Source organism: Callithrix jacchus, chromosome 9 (genome assembly GCF_049354715.1).
Source record: "Callithrix jacchus isolate 240 chromosome 9, calJac240_pri, whole genome shotgun sequence".
NCBI classification, from domain to species: Eukaryota; Metazoa; Chordata; class Mammalia; order Primates; family Cebidae; genus Callithrix; species Callithrix jacchus.
This window is the reverse complement of record NC_133510.1, coordinates 39,326,230-39,341,239: the sequence shown is the minus strand read 5'-3', so window position 1 is coordinate 39,341,239 and position 15,010 is coordinate 39,326,230. Positions and strand designations below refer to the sequence as shown.

The 15,010-nt window shown below is 40.7% G+C and overlaps 1 protein-coding gene and 1 long non-coding RNA gene across 7 annotated transcripts in view; both read left to right on the top strand.

The window, feature by feature from the left end:
* Window positions 1-15,010, top strand: part of BICD1 (BICD cargo adaptor 1) — a 305,969-nt gene that overhangs the window by 69,990 nt on the left and 220,969 nt on the right. The gene's annotated exons all lie outside the window — the stretch shown is intronic.
* LOC144577881 (uncharacterized) lies at window positions 10,148-12,014 on the top strand. The gene is made up of 2 exons (XR_013522711.1): window positions 10,148-10,304; window positions 10,923-12,014. It is a non-coding gene; the product is annotated as an uncharacterized LOC144577881 (long non-coding RNA).

Genomic DNA, 15,010 nt, shown 5'->3' with positions numbered 1-15,010 from the left:
CAGCTCCCAGTTGGCCGCCCAGGAGTCCTGATCTGTTCAGGCAGAGTTTTAATCGACCACCAGGCATTGCCCGACTCCTAGAAACTAATGTTCACTTGGATCCCTTAAAGCGATGCCTTGCTGACTGACCTGATTAGATAACTCAGTATTCATTGATGAGTGGCTGAGATAAACATGGTGTTCACTTATTTCTCAGCTATCTATGAGAGCTGTAGCTTGCATAATCTTCTGATATATGTTCTCTAAAAAAGAAAAATTAATGACTAGATTCATGTTCACCTAATTTTAACTTCGTTAGAATTTTGCTTCTAAGTTCAGTAGCTCAGAGACAGATAAAACACCTGAAGGCAGCAATTCTTTGCTTTAAACCCAATACTCTTCAACTTTCTAGAAATTATTATCCACTTACTTTACTTTGATTTTCATCTCTGAAAAAGTATTCAGACTTATATGTAGTTGTCAAATGTGTTCATCAAACACTTCTCTAAGAAATGTGAGTGTTTTTAGAACTCACTCACCATTTTTTGGATAAATGAGTGTGAACTTTTTAGGAACTGCTTATTCCATAAATGGTCTCTTACTAAGATTTCCAGAAACTGTTTTCATATTAAAACACAAACAAAACAACACACCACCTGCTGCTTCCCACAGAGTTCTGACATCGCTTTTACCTAATGATCTTGAACATATAATCTTGTTTATGACAGAAATAAAAAGGCATCACATTTTTGTTTTGGAGAGTTCATTGTTTTCTCTATGAATTCATAGGAGTTCTTTATTATGAATATTATCGCTTTGTCTTGAAAACAGCTTTTCCTTCTATACTCTTTCTCTGTAGGCTTTATGTATCTTTTGTTTTACAAAAATGTAAGATATCTACAGAGTCAGATATATCTATTTTTTCCTTTTTAGTGTCTTTATTTTTTGTTTTATGCAAAACATCTGCCAGTTGTTAAGTTATATAAATATTCTTAAATTTTTCTGAAGTTTTAATATTGTATTTTCTAGTTGAAGTGTAATCCACTGAGCCAGGCGTGGTGACTTACACCTGTAGCCCCAACCAGCTGGGAGGCGGAGGTGGGAGGATCGCTTGAGCCCAGGAGTTTGAGGCTGCAGTGCACAGTGATTTCACTACTGCACTCCAGCCTGGGCCACAGAGTCGAACCCCAACTCCAACAAAAAGAGAGAAAAAAGTGAAATCCATTGGAATTGCTCCTTGTTTTCTTCCAGTTAAACAACTTATACTATTCCACTGTATGCATTAACCGCATTTTGTGTATCTGTTCATTAGTGTTTGGACGTGTAGGTTGTTTCCACTTTTTGGTTATTATGTGTGATGCGCCAGTGAACCGCATCAGTGAGTCTCCATGTGGACTCGTGTTTTCATTTCTTTTCAGTAGGTACCTAGGAGTGGAATTGGTGGTTCATTTTATGGTTTTTGAGAAATTGTCAAAAGTGGCCACACCATTCTGTATTTCTAGCAGTAACGTATGAAGGTTCCTATTCCTCCTTTCTTAACGTTTCTCCCAGTTTATTGATGTATGATTGAGGTATCATTTACATTGAGGTATAACTTACCTGTGATCAAATGCTCGGATCTTAAATGTACGATTCAGTTATTTTTGGGCACGTGTTTACATGCGTGTATACAACCACTGGGTCAATCAAGATATAAAACGTTTCCATCACTCTAGAAAGCCCCTTGTTCTTTGCCCTCTGATTTCTATCATTGTCATACTGTTTTGATTTCTATCATTGTAAATTAGCATTTATTCTAGAATTGTATATAAACCAAATCATACAGTATGTACCCTTTTGTGTTGGGTTCTTTCATTCTGTGTAAGGGGTTTGAGTTTCATCAGTGTTACTGTGTTTATCTCAGTTGTTTGTTCCTTTTTACTGCAGAGAGCACTCCACTGTGTGAATGTGCCACATTTTTGTTTATCCATTTACTGTTAATGGACATTTCAGTCATTTTCATTTATAGTTATTAGGAACAAAGTTACTATTTAACATTTATACACCAATCTTTATGTGGACATGATTTCATTTTTCTTGCGTGAATACCTAAGCCTGTAATTGCTGGGTTATAGGGTAGTTATATGTTACCTACCTACTGTTTTTTATCTAGTATTAATTCACTTTACAAAATTCTTTAAGAATTACAGTTTCTTGGCTGGGCACAGTGACTCATGCCTGTAATCCCAAAATTTGGGAGGCTGAGGCAGGCACATCCCTGAGGCCAGGAGTTCAAGACCAGCCTGGCCAACATGGTGAAACCCCATCTCTACTAAAAATACAAAAATTAGCTGGGATTGGTGGTGCGCACCTGTAATTCCAGCTGCTTGGGAGGCTAAGGCATGAGAATCTCTTGAACCTGGGAGGTAGAGATTGCAGTGACCCAAGATCACACCATTGCACTCCAGCCTGGGCAACAGAGCTAGACTCTGTCTCAAAAAAAAAAAACCAGTTTCTAAAATATCATGTCCTTGATTTTCTAAATTATTGTACAATGTGCTGAGATGTATAATTTTGAGTTAGATCTTTATCTGTTGATCTGGAGGAGTTTCTGGGCCTTTAAAAATTTTTTTTTGAGACAGAGCCTTGCTCTGTCACCAGGCTGGAGTGCAGTGGCATGATCTTGGCTCACTGCAACCTCTGCCTCCCGGGTTCAAGCGATTCCCCTGCCTTAGCCTCCTGAGTAGCTGGGATTACAGGCACCCACCATGACGCCCAGTTAATTTTTTGGATCTTAGTAGAGATAGGGTTTCACCATATTGGCCAGGATGGTCTCAATCTCTTGACCTTATGATCTGCCCGCCTCCGCCTCCCAAAGTGCTGGGATTACAGGCGTAAGCCACTGCGCCCAGCCCTTTTTTTTTTAATGAAGTAAGCAAGTTGTCCAGAAATGTATATAGTATAATTCAAATTTTGTGAGACAAGCAATAACATGTATGTATATGTTCCCAATTCTATCGGCAAAGGAAAAGATGTGAAAGATGTTCACTGGGATGCTAATCTTGGTTTCGTGGCTGGAGGGGTGGAGGTGGTTAAGGGGAGGTGTAGAGGGTTGAGTTTAAAAAACAAAATGGAAACAAGGATAAAACACATTATTGAAAAGAAAATGATTTCATAGAATATAAATATTTATATGAAATACTCATTGTAAAAACTTTATGGTGATAAAAATAGTGGAACCAGCCCAAAGATTAGCTTACTGAAACTGTTTTCAGCTGTTAAAAATAGCGATATACATGTGTTTAGCATGTGTTTAGAATGTATACTAAATCCAAATTCTGGTTGCAAAACAGTGTGCATACTATGGTCCTGACTATTTTGTGCTAATATGATTGTAATTTTGGGCATTTTTGTTTACTTTTTAAAATCTTATGGGGGAAAGGAGCAGAAGTTATTTCTAGAAGTATGAATCACTGATGAAACCCTGTCTCTACTAAAAATGCAAAAAGTAGCTGGATGTAGTGGCGTGTGCCTGTAGTCACAGCTACTCTGGAGGCTGAGGCAGAAGAATCACTTGAACCCGGGAGGTGGAGGTTGCAGTGAGCAGAGATCCTGCCACTGCACTCCAGCCTGGCAACAGAGGGAGACTCTGTCTCAAAAAAAAAAAAAAAAAAGTATGAATCACAAACACAGTAATATTTCTTATCCTTTTCTTGGGATAGCTGTAATTATATAAGATTTAGTCATATCTTTAATTAGATGGTAGGCTGATTGAGGGTAGGGATTCCTCAAGATTCTATGTGTGACTTTCAGAGCTCAGAATAATTCTGACTCACAACATGAAGAGATCACCGTTGTACACAGTCCATAGGAAAGTAGGAGCACAGCACTAAAGAGATCCAGGTATGAGTGTGAAAGAAGAGCAGGCCTGGTCAGAGGATTCTCCGCCTCACATCAATTCTCCACTTGACTGAAGTGGAGAGTACTTTCTCTTTTTTTTTGAGATGGAGTCTCGCTCTGTCACCAAGCTGGAGTGCAGTGGTGTGATCTCGGCTCAGGCAACCTCTGCCTTCCAGGTTTAAGCGATTCTCCTGCCTCAGCCTCCTGTGTAGCTGGGACCACAGGTGTGTGCTACAACGCTCAGCTAATTTTTGTATTTTTTTTTTTTTTTTTTTAGTAGAGATGAGGTTTTACCACGTTGGCCAGGATGGTCTCGATCTCTTGAACTTGTGATACGCCCTCCTATAGAATACTTTCACCTGGGCCTGCTCTTCAGTTAGGTGGGCTCGGTGCTTACCTGTTGCTGCTGAACAGCCTTGGCCCCAGTTCTTGCTGGGACTTAAGCTACAGTTTCAGGGAAAAGGCAAAAAGCCAAGACAGGGCAGGCATGGTATGAAAGGGGACTGGCCTGTTGGCTAGGTTAGCAAATTTGTTCGTGAAATACAGAACTAAGCTCAGGATTTGACTTAGTTAGAATTTGATTGCCTTTCATTTGATTCAAGTTGGAGCTGCTGCTCCGGGCTATTCTATCTGGTAGACGGTCCATAGAAGCAGGGATCTCATGACTTAGCAATATTAAAATCTCAGGCAGGTGGCTGCTTGTTGGGCTGAGCAGCCTCTAAATGTGTGCAAAAGCCTGGTGGCTGGCTGGGTTGGTAAAAATGGCAGCTGTCCCGCATGCTGACAGGGGGAGTTACTCTGCACCACTGCAGCCTGTCCTGGCACACTGCGGGCCAGGCATCTTTTCTTGGTGGAGGACGTCACTCACTTTGGCACTGTGAGCTGTGATATGTAAGGCTCTTGCATCACACTTGTATTTAAGGAGTTCACACCTCATTTTAGGGAAAATATCTGTTCCTTGGTTAAAACAGCGTCGCACTTTTAACAGAGATCAGCCACCTTTTCCCAAAGACAGTTTTAAACGTATAGAGTATTCACCGAATAGAGCATTGTCTATTTCATCGTTCTTTAAAGACCACTGAAATGTAAATCAATGTGTAAGAAGATATCCTTTAAGGGGGGTTATTGCACGTGGGGGAAGGAATGCTGCTTTGTATCTGTCTGTGTGAAGTCATCTACCTGTGCATTTGAAGAAACAGCAGGCCCCTCCGCAAGTGATTAAGCAGTTCTGTGGAGAAGCCCATTTATACCAGTTTACAGATGCCATTCCACCAGAAATAATTCCAAGAATATACTTATATTTTAAATAAATGATAAAATCAATTTCTAGATGAAGTTTACATTATGAAGGAGAAACTTTGTATTACTGATTTATGTATTAATCCATATTAACTGAAGTTGAACCTGACATCAAAATATTGATCGCTTCTTAAAATAGACAAAAACACTTTGAGTTAAATTGTTTTTCTTTCTATTTGTGCTAGCCAGTGCTTAAAGTCTAATGATGTGATAATTGAGTAGTAAGTGAATCTAAATCTCTACTTTCTTGATTTCCAGTGTGCTAAGTTGACTAAAATTGTGGGAATAAATAAGCAAAATATTTTTTATACCAATAATAAGGATTTTTAAAAATTATGTGACGATTGCATATTAGACTGAAGTAATTAATACCTTTGTGGTAGGGGTTGGGCACAGTGGCTCATGCCGGTAATCTCAGCACTTTGGGAGGCTGAGGCAGGCAGATCACTTGAGGTTAGGCGTTTGAGACCGGCCTGGCCAAAAGGCCAGTGGAGTGGAGGACGTCATTCCATCTTACTAAAAATACAGAGTGAAGCCCTACCTTACTAAAAGTACAAAAAATAGTTGGGCATGCTGGCATACACCTATAATCCCAGCTACTTAGGAGGCTGAGGTAGGAGAATTGATTGAACCCGGGAGGCGGAGGTTTAGTGAGCTGACATCACACCACTGCACTCCAGCCTGGGCAGCAAAGCAAGACTCCATCTCAAAAAAAAAAAAAAAATCTGTCATGGGATAAAGGGGATTTAAGGTGAAAGATTTCCCCTCGCGCTAGGTAAAGAAGCAAAGCCCTGCTTGTTCACAGCCTGAGCCGAGACTTGAATTTCTTTTTTAGACTTTCATTTTCTCCCTTTATGAAGTGGCAAAGCCAGTTAAGTATAGATGTGGCCTTCTATGTCCCTGAGCGCCTGGGTCCAATAATCAGCTCTGCGACTCCTCTCAAAGAATCCAGAGGATCTCCTGCCTGGACCTTGAAGTCGCCTCCCCACTACGTATTTCCCAGCTCTGCTTCTCCACCCCTCAGGGTGAATGTCTTCTTGAATGTCCTCTGGAAGAGCCGCAGCTGCACTTAACCTTGCATCTAAAGGGGGACTCAGAGGCCTTGAAATAGGCATCAGGTACACATTCTATTTATGATTCTGGGATTAAGCCTATTTCTTGGTGTTTCCTAGGGTCGAATTTTTTATTTCTGAACTTTATCGGATTTCCAAAGCTACCCTCCCTTGGCTGTGTTCATTGTCTTCTTCAAATGATTTCCTCGGCAGAGCTACCCTCGTCTTAACTGGAAGAGCATGGTTGCCTTAAAGAGCCTCAAATAAAGCCTTTTCCTTTAGTAACCTCTAGCTCTGGTCTTGCCAGGTTCCATTTTTCTTCTAACCTTCTTTTTTCCTAATCCTCACTCACTAGTTCAGAAATGTTATTCTGCCTTCCAGACATCATGCTTTATATTTATAAACATTTTATTCGTGATAAAAGCTAGCATTTATGGGATACTGATTTTGTGCTGTATATTATCTCATTTAACCTAATGATGATAAAATTAATTAAGAAGCATTTGCTTTCTTACATCTGCAACATCAGTCACTCCTCACCTATCTGTATCACAGCTTTTTTTTTTTTTCTTTTTTTGAGACAGAGTGTTGCTCTATCACCCAGGCAGGAGTGCAGTGGTGGGATCTCAGCTCACTACAACTTCTGCCTCCCAAGTTCAAGCAATTTTCCTGCCTCAGCCTCCTGAGTAGCTGGGACTACAGGGGCATGCCACCACGTGCGGCTAATTTTTTGTATTTTTAGTAGAGTCAGGGTTTCACTGTGTTAGCCAGGATGGTCTCGATCTCCTGACCTGGTGATTTGCCTGCCTCGGCCTCCCAAAGTGCTGGGATTACAGTCATGAGCCACTGCGCCTGGCCTGTATCCCAGCTTTTAACAGTTTATTACTGCTCTCACCTATTATATTCTCCTGTGGGCACCAAAATTTTAAAAACAATTTTGCTGTATCTTTAGAGGAATTTTAGGAGAGAGTAAAAATACATACATTTATTTTTCCATCCATCTTCACTTAGAAATTGAAATGTTACATTTTACAGTGGAACCGGAAATTAACTTAAGAATGTTTTTGTCATTTGGAGACATGCATAAAAATACCAAAGAGGTACTTATAAAAAATTACACTTTTTATATAAATTTATCATATTTAATGCCATAGTGTATTGTAATTCTGGCTACAAAATGAAAACTTTTTTTTTTTAACTTGATTTTTTTTCTCTAACATTTGAAATCATTAAAAGTTGCTATCAGGAGCCTTTCATTTTATGTATATAAATGCAGCAAAACAGCTGGTTATCCTATGCTCTGTATGAAGGATTATATTTTAATTGCATTTTCAAATTCAGCTAAGCTAGTGATTCTATCAGAAAATATCATTTCTCTCTCACTGGCTTTTGAAACCTAATTAGATTTTCTGAGCAACCGTTGCTTATAATTGGAATTTACTTACTGTAATTTTAACAGCGAAAAACACTGGCCAATGTAATTTTAGTGCAATTAAATCTTTCTCCTTATGCCTATGTGTACCTCATCAATTCAGCAAAAGCAAAACCTGATCTAGAAGTCCCTGTGCAGCAGATTGCAGGGAAAGAAGTAGTCGGCTGATTTGTCTGGGCTGTAAAACCGTGGTGTCTGGCAGGATTGTGATAGTAATTGCTCTAAGATGCATTCTGTTTACAAAGACTAATGTTGCAGCTACTTTTAATTAGCTGCTAGAAATGAAAAACTGTCAGGTTATGCTTGTTAGATTTACCTGAATTTATTCCATTGCAAATAAAGCAGAATGTAAAGAATATCAGTGTAAAACAGTAAACTGCTCATTGTAAACCAAGTTCAGAAAGGTAATAGTAAATATCTGAATGTATCCTTTTGGTTATATGGGCAGCAGAATAACCTGATTTCCTGTGTCATAGATCATTGCAATCTGTATTGTATTATTTTTCTTTTTTTTTTTTTTCTGGACAGAGTCTTGCTTTATTGCCCAGGCTGGAGTGCAGTGGTACAATCTCAGCTCACTGCAACCTTTGCCAACCAGGTGTTGGCAATTCTTCTGCCTCAGCCTCCCTAGTAGCTGGGATTGCAGCTGTGCATCATCATGCCCAGGTAGTTTTTGTGTTTTTAGTAGAGGTGGACTTTCACCATGTTGGCCAGGCTGGTCTTGAACTCCTGACCTCAAGTGATCAACTTGCCTTGGCCTCCCATAGTATTGAGATTATAGGCATGAGCCACCATGCCTGGCTGTTTTTAAATTTTTTTTAATATGTACATTTCTGCCCTGAGAAAAGAATCTTTGCATTCCCTATTGTCTGGCATTGTGCATAATAAATATATACTAACAAATACAAAATGGTAGTATTTTTATTTATAAAAGTATGAGAAATTGAGAAAATCAAAGGATTAGAAATAAAATTAAAAGCATTGTTACAGTTTATCATGAAGTTTGTTGAAAAGTACAGAGCTTTGTCCAGTGGGTTAGTAAACTTGTATTTCTTTTTTCTTTATTTGTAAGGGAGTGTCTTGCTGTGTTGACCAGGCTGGAGTGCAGTGGTGTGATCACAGATGACTGCAGCGTCGGAACTTCTAGACTTGATAATCCTTGCACCTCAGCCTCCAGATTAGCTGGAACTACAGGTGTGCACCAGTGCACCCAGCTAATTTTTTTTATTTTGTAAATGTTTTGTAGAGACGGAGTCTGGCTTTGTTGCCCAGGCTCGTCTCAAACTGCTGGGATGACAGGCGAGAGCCACCACACCTGGTCTTAGGTTTCTTCGTTTTATTTCTCTGTGTTTCTACAGGTCTTTAGGCCATATTACTAATAGTTTTTCAAGAGCAATATTGATTTTTGTAGTTGTATGGCAGACACAGCTGACACCGTAACTTAAGCATACTCCGAGAATGACCTTGCACGGCAGATGTACCTGACAGCAAAATTTAAGCCTAACCTGAGAATGACCCTGTAGTCTGAGAAAAATGTGTGTTCAGAGTTCCCAGCTAGTAAATCCAGGAGTGGCCAATTGGGAGAGTCATTCCTTATCTGTGAGTAACATCTGAACCCTCAGCCCATCCTGCGGAAGGCAGGCCATGTAAAGGATTGAGGCCCTTTGTTTTGGGTTAGATGGAGATTGCTAGGGGGAGGGTGCCAAGCAAAAATCCTATATAAACTGCATGCTTTTTACAAGCAGTTGCCATTCTCTGCCGGTCACTGGACCACCCTGAATGTAAATCCTCTCAAACCCTGTCTCAGTGACTAGCTCCAGGTCTCTTCTTTGACGTCTTGGGCATGGCGCCATCCATGTTTGAGTCATTAGAGTTTGGCACGGCAGCGGTCAGGACTGTTGAAGAAGGCTGAGAATTTAGGGTCCTGTCAAGTGTTTAATCATCTATCTTGGTATCTAATTTATTGTCTCACAAGGAAAAAACATATCTGTTGATTTGATTTCATGCAAACATGGATGTTTTTTGCTACTGTACGACCTTGAACAGTCAGGCATGGACCAAAGGAATATATGGCACATAATTGTTTTCTATCCTTAGCGAAGCCCTAAGGAGAATTTGCTTAGAGAAACAGCAAAGGAACTTAAAGTCTTCAGAAAAGCCAAGTGAGGATGGTGGGACTCCTTTTGCCTGAAACTTTGGAAAAAGGTAGATGAATTACAGCTAAGTCATCTTTCAGCTTTGCTTTCTTGATCTTCATTCAAAGTTTATGACACCTAAATTCTCTTCAACTCATAAAAATGTGTTTTATGGTTTAGTAGAAAAGCTATAAGCACATGTCAAAATTAGTTCTTGTTAGCTATATGTCTGCAGAACTGATTTTGTGGTTTTCAGTATGATATGTTCAATTGCAGAAGGTTATTTATAAACAGATGGTAGGAACGTGTCATATGTATAAGCTATGTGCAGATGGATGTCTCTTTACCCTTTTATGTGCCTGGACCAATAGTACCAGGACGATGGGAGCGTAACCACCCCACAAGAACTCCACCCTGCCATGGCCTTCACTGTTTGGCAGGGAAAGCAGAGACTCTGCCATCTTCAAGCCACTGGTAGAGTCCCTTCCACATGACCTGGGAGAAATTTCACAAGCAGAGAAATCCAAGGTAAAGATTATACTTAATTTAAATCACAACTTTTGTCATATTCCCTACGACTCACGGGAATGTTTTATTGTTAATCACAAATCATAAGCAACTTATACTCTTGATTGTTTCGAAAGAGCCATATCCACTGCCATGGTCTAAAACCATATTAGTCGGCTTAGGTTAGGTTATGCGGTGCTACATCCATTGCAGGTAACTAAGACACTATTCCATGTCACTGTCATGCTAAAATGGGGGCTGAAGGAACAGCCCCTCCCTGAGGCTTTGCTAATGTTTTAGTAGACAGAAAAAGAACACAGTGGGAACACTCACAGTGGTTCTTAAAACTTCAGCTTCAGAGCAGCACATGTCATGGCACTCACACTTTATAAACTGTCAGAAGGCCGTGCTAGGGAGGGGCTGTCCTGAAGGAGAGGGTCTCCCAATCAGACAGCCACTCCTAGCATCAGCGAGGCAGGAATCTATAGTCTGTTCCTGCTGAGGGCTGGTGAATCCACCACAGTTACCTAACAAATTATCAGCTGTTTGTGTGATGAGGTCCCTTTGAAGGCTCACTTTAGTAGCAAAGACAGTGCTCTGTGCCTACCACATCATTTCATCTTCTTCCTGGGTTTATAGGAAGATGGCCTTCTCAACCCCTTTGGATCTGTGTGGGGCCAGGAGACTGAACACAGCCAGTGGATTATGAGGAAGAATGATACCTGGTACTTCCAGACCCAGCTCACAACCATCTGGGAAAATCCCTCTCCCGCAACTCCTTGAGCCTGTCTCTCTAAATCACTACTTAGAGGCAGTGTTTCCAGGGGAACCTCACCTGACCAGATACATCTGCTTTGAACATGGTTAGAACAAATGAAACTTTTTTCGTGTTAAAACACTTGAGAGTCTGTGGCTCTTCACTACTGGCTTACCCTGTGCTGACCTTGCTTTGTGGTTTATTTAATGATGCACACTTACTAGAGTGATGTACATTCAGTAGTGAGGTGGCCAAATCCAGCATGCCCCTAAAACACTGCTGAAAGTACACAGCTGTTTCTTTCTTTCTTTTTTCTTTTGTTTTTGAGATGGAGTCTCACTCTATGGCCCAGGCTGGAGTGCCGTGGGGCAATCTCAGCTTATAAAGGCACACGCCACCATGTCCAGCTAGTTTTTGTATTTTTAGTAGAGACAGGGTTTCACCATGTTGGCCAGGATGGTTTCAATCTGCTGACCTTGTGATCTGCCCGACTCGGCCTCCCAAAGTGCTAGAATTACAGGCGTGAGCTACCATGCCCGGCCTACACAGTCATTTCTATCGTAGAAGTATAAATATATGAGTGAAGAACTGAGTTTCGAATTTTGGTTTAATTTAAATTTAAGTGGTCACATGTTGCTAGTGCCCACCATATTGGACCATAGAACCTTAGGCAGTAGGAAGCTTTTGCTATGTGATGTATTATAAATCTTTCCACTGTCTCAGCAATCTAAACATAAAAGCAGCATGTCTAAATTTCGCACTTTCTAGATGATGAAGAGTCATAAAATGAACAGAAAGTCTTTATTTGATGTTTCAGAGGGACAGTTTTGACATTAGAGTGCTGGTCAAATTCTTCATTATTTTGGATTTGTTTCCAAATATGGAGAGCAGAAAAACAAATGGTGAAATGGACATTTTTGCTAAAATATAATTGTGGTCTTTAATGATGTAAAATAAAAGACCATATTATTTCTGAATTTTTTTCATTGTGAAATATGTGAGATGTGAGTTGACAACTTTGTAAATGTCATGCCTCTGCTTGAATCTCTGCATTATATTTATGGAGATGTTTGCGATCCTGGAAACCATTTAGAGGTGTTATAAAAGACTTTCTTAAGACTTGAGGTCCAGAAGACTATTTCAAAATAGGAGCTGAGTGATGTAATGGAAAGAACATTGGATTAGGAGCCAGAATATCTGGGTTATGTTGCCTCCTCTCTCACTAACTGACTCTGTGAATGTGGGCAGGTTATTTGAACTCTCTGGGTCTCAGTTTCTTCTATGGTGAGTTTATGGGCTTAGATTAATCACCTTCCTCTAAAATTCCGTGGTTGAATGTAAGTCAGGTCTTTTCTCCTTAACTCTTTGTTATTCACACATGGAATGTGAGGTATTGTTGTGTTGGGGTTCAGGGGTTCAGGGGAGCCCTCACTTTCCCCTGAGAGGATGTTTCTCCAGGTTCTTGGTCTATCACTCCCCAAGCATGGGAGAGGAGACCGTGGCGCAGTGCGCAGTAAATGCCAGACTCAAAAGTGTTTGTAGAAAGTGATTTATTTAGGTAGAAAGAGAAAAAGGAGCAGGGGAGAGAGAAAGAAACAGTTAACTCCCACACTGAGTGAGAGAATCCAGACAGATGGAATCCGGGAGAGGAAAGCAGCTTCCACACTGAGTGGAAGGGACTAGAGACAGAGAGAGATGGAGTTCGGGAGGGGAAGACAGGCTTCCACAAGAGAGTGTGGAAGGGGACTCCAGAGGGGAAATCCAGGAGAGAGAAAGACGGCTTCCACGAAGGGAGTGTTTGTTCGTGGAAGAGGACCCAAACATGGAGTTGAAGGGGTGTGGAAGAAGGTGACTTTTAACCTGGGAGTAACCCCCACCTTCTCTAAGACCAATGGCCAATGAAAGGAGTTCCTTAGAACTTCCACTGGAGTGACTGACTTTTGATTCTTCCCACAGCTGAAAATTAAAACAGAGACCATCAAATCTCCCAGATAGAGAGAGATGGAAGGCGGGCATGATGCTGGGAAGTTCTTGCCCTTAAAACTACGCCCCCTTGTGGATCTGGAAAGAGAGCACATTCTCTCAGTATGAGCTCACCCATGTCAATATAACTTAACTCTTTGTTCTAAGAAATTCTTGCTCAGGAAGATAAGACAGTAAATTAATAAATAAATTCACTGTTTGCTTTAGGGAAGTCTTGCAAATCAATTTATCAGGACAAACAGTTTGCTCATCTGGGCAAACAGTTTTCTTATTAAAACAATATATTGCTCACCTGGGCAAACAGTGTGACAAGTTTGTGGAAGAATGACACTATGCATTGTCGTTTTGGAAATGAATCTGTGGGCCAAGCACAATGGTTTACACCTGTAATCCCAGCGCTTTGGGAGGCCAAGGCGGGTGGATCACAAGGTCAGGTGTTTGAGACCAGCCTGACCAATATAGTGAAACCCATCTCTACTAAAAATAAAAAAATTAGCCAGGCGTGGTGGTGGGTGCCTGTAATCCCAGCTACCCAGGAGGCTTAGGCAGGAGAATTGCTTGAACCCAGGAGGTGGAGGTTGCAGTGAACCGAGATCGTGCCACTACACTCCAGCCTGGGCAGCAGAAAGGGATTCCATCTCAAAAAAAAGAAAAAGAAATGAAGCTATGGAAATGGTAGACACTGGGAATCCGGAAGAAGGGCAGGGATTGAAGAACTCTCTACTGGGTACTATGTTTATCATTTGGGTGAGGGATTCAATAGGAACCCAAACCTCAGCATCACACAATATATCCATCTAACAGACCTGCACGTGTACCCCTGAATCTAATTTTTTTTCTTTTTTTGGAGACAGAGTCTTGCTCTGTCACCCAGGCTGGGATCTACTATAAATGATTTTTTTTTTTTTTTTTGAGACAGAGTCTCTCTTTGTGGCCCAGGCTGGAATGCAATGGCGTGACTCAGCACACTGCAACCTCTACTTCCTGGGTTCAAGCAATTCTCCCACCTCAGTCTCCCAAATAGCTAGGGTTACAGGTACCCACCATCACACCTGGCTAATTCTTGTATTTCTGTAGAGAGGGGATTTCACCATGTTTGCCACACTGGTCTTGAACTCCTGACCTCAGGTAATCTGCCCACCTCAGCCTCCCAAATTACTGGGATTACAGGCTTGAGCCACTGAGCCTGGCCAACTATAAATTCAATTTTATTTACAATTTAACTGGGAGTAAAATGTCTTAGTGTGTGAGTCTAGGTATTTTTCCAACTAGCACGAGACTCTAGATAGTTTATATATTGATGAGATTAATTACAAGATTAGTGAGCACATCATAGATATTGAGTTGATTATGACAAGATGAATGAACAAAATCAGTTTTCTGTGTCAAACGTAGTTTCCAACTTTATGTAAACCTTTGTTTATCATATACATTCTAAGAAATTCAGTTTTCTGTAACAAATGTACATAGTCTTAAGTTTACAGTTCAAAACTCACAGAGGTTCCCTGATATTACTTGCCAGCATTTAAGAGCTACTTATTAGTTTGATGAGAGACAGAGCATGTGCACATTTAAACTTAAGGCAGAAATTTGTGTCTGTTGCGTAAGTGTTCTTTGTTCGTTGGGCTCTGAAGACCATCAAATAAAAGTACTTCTTAGTGTTTTTGACACTGCATCCTGAATTCTTTGTTTGTTTTTCTGAGTCAGAGTCTCACTCTGTCACCAAGGATGGAGTGCAGTGGCATGAGCTCGGCTCACTGCAACCTCTGCCTTCTGGGCTCAAGCAGCTCTCCTGCCTCAGCCTCCCGAGTAGCTGGGACTATAGGCACACACCACCATGCCCTGCTAATTTTTTTTTTTTTTTTTTTTTTTTAAGTAGAGATGGGGTTTCACCATGTTGGCCAGGCTGGTGCATTCTGAATTTTTAAATAACCTGTATCAAAGTTATTTTTCTTGAACCTTCTCACTAATCGTTTCTTTTTTTTTT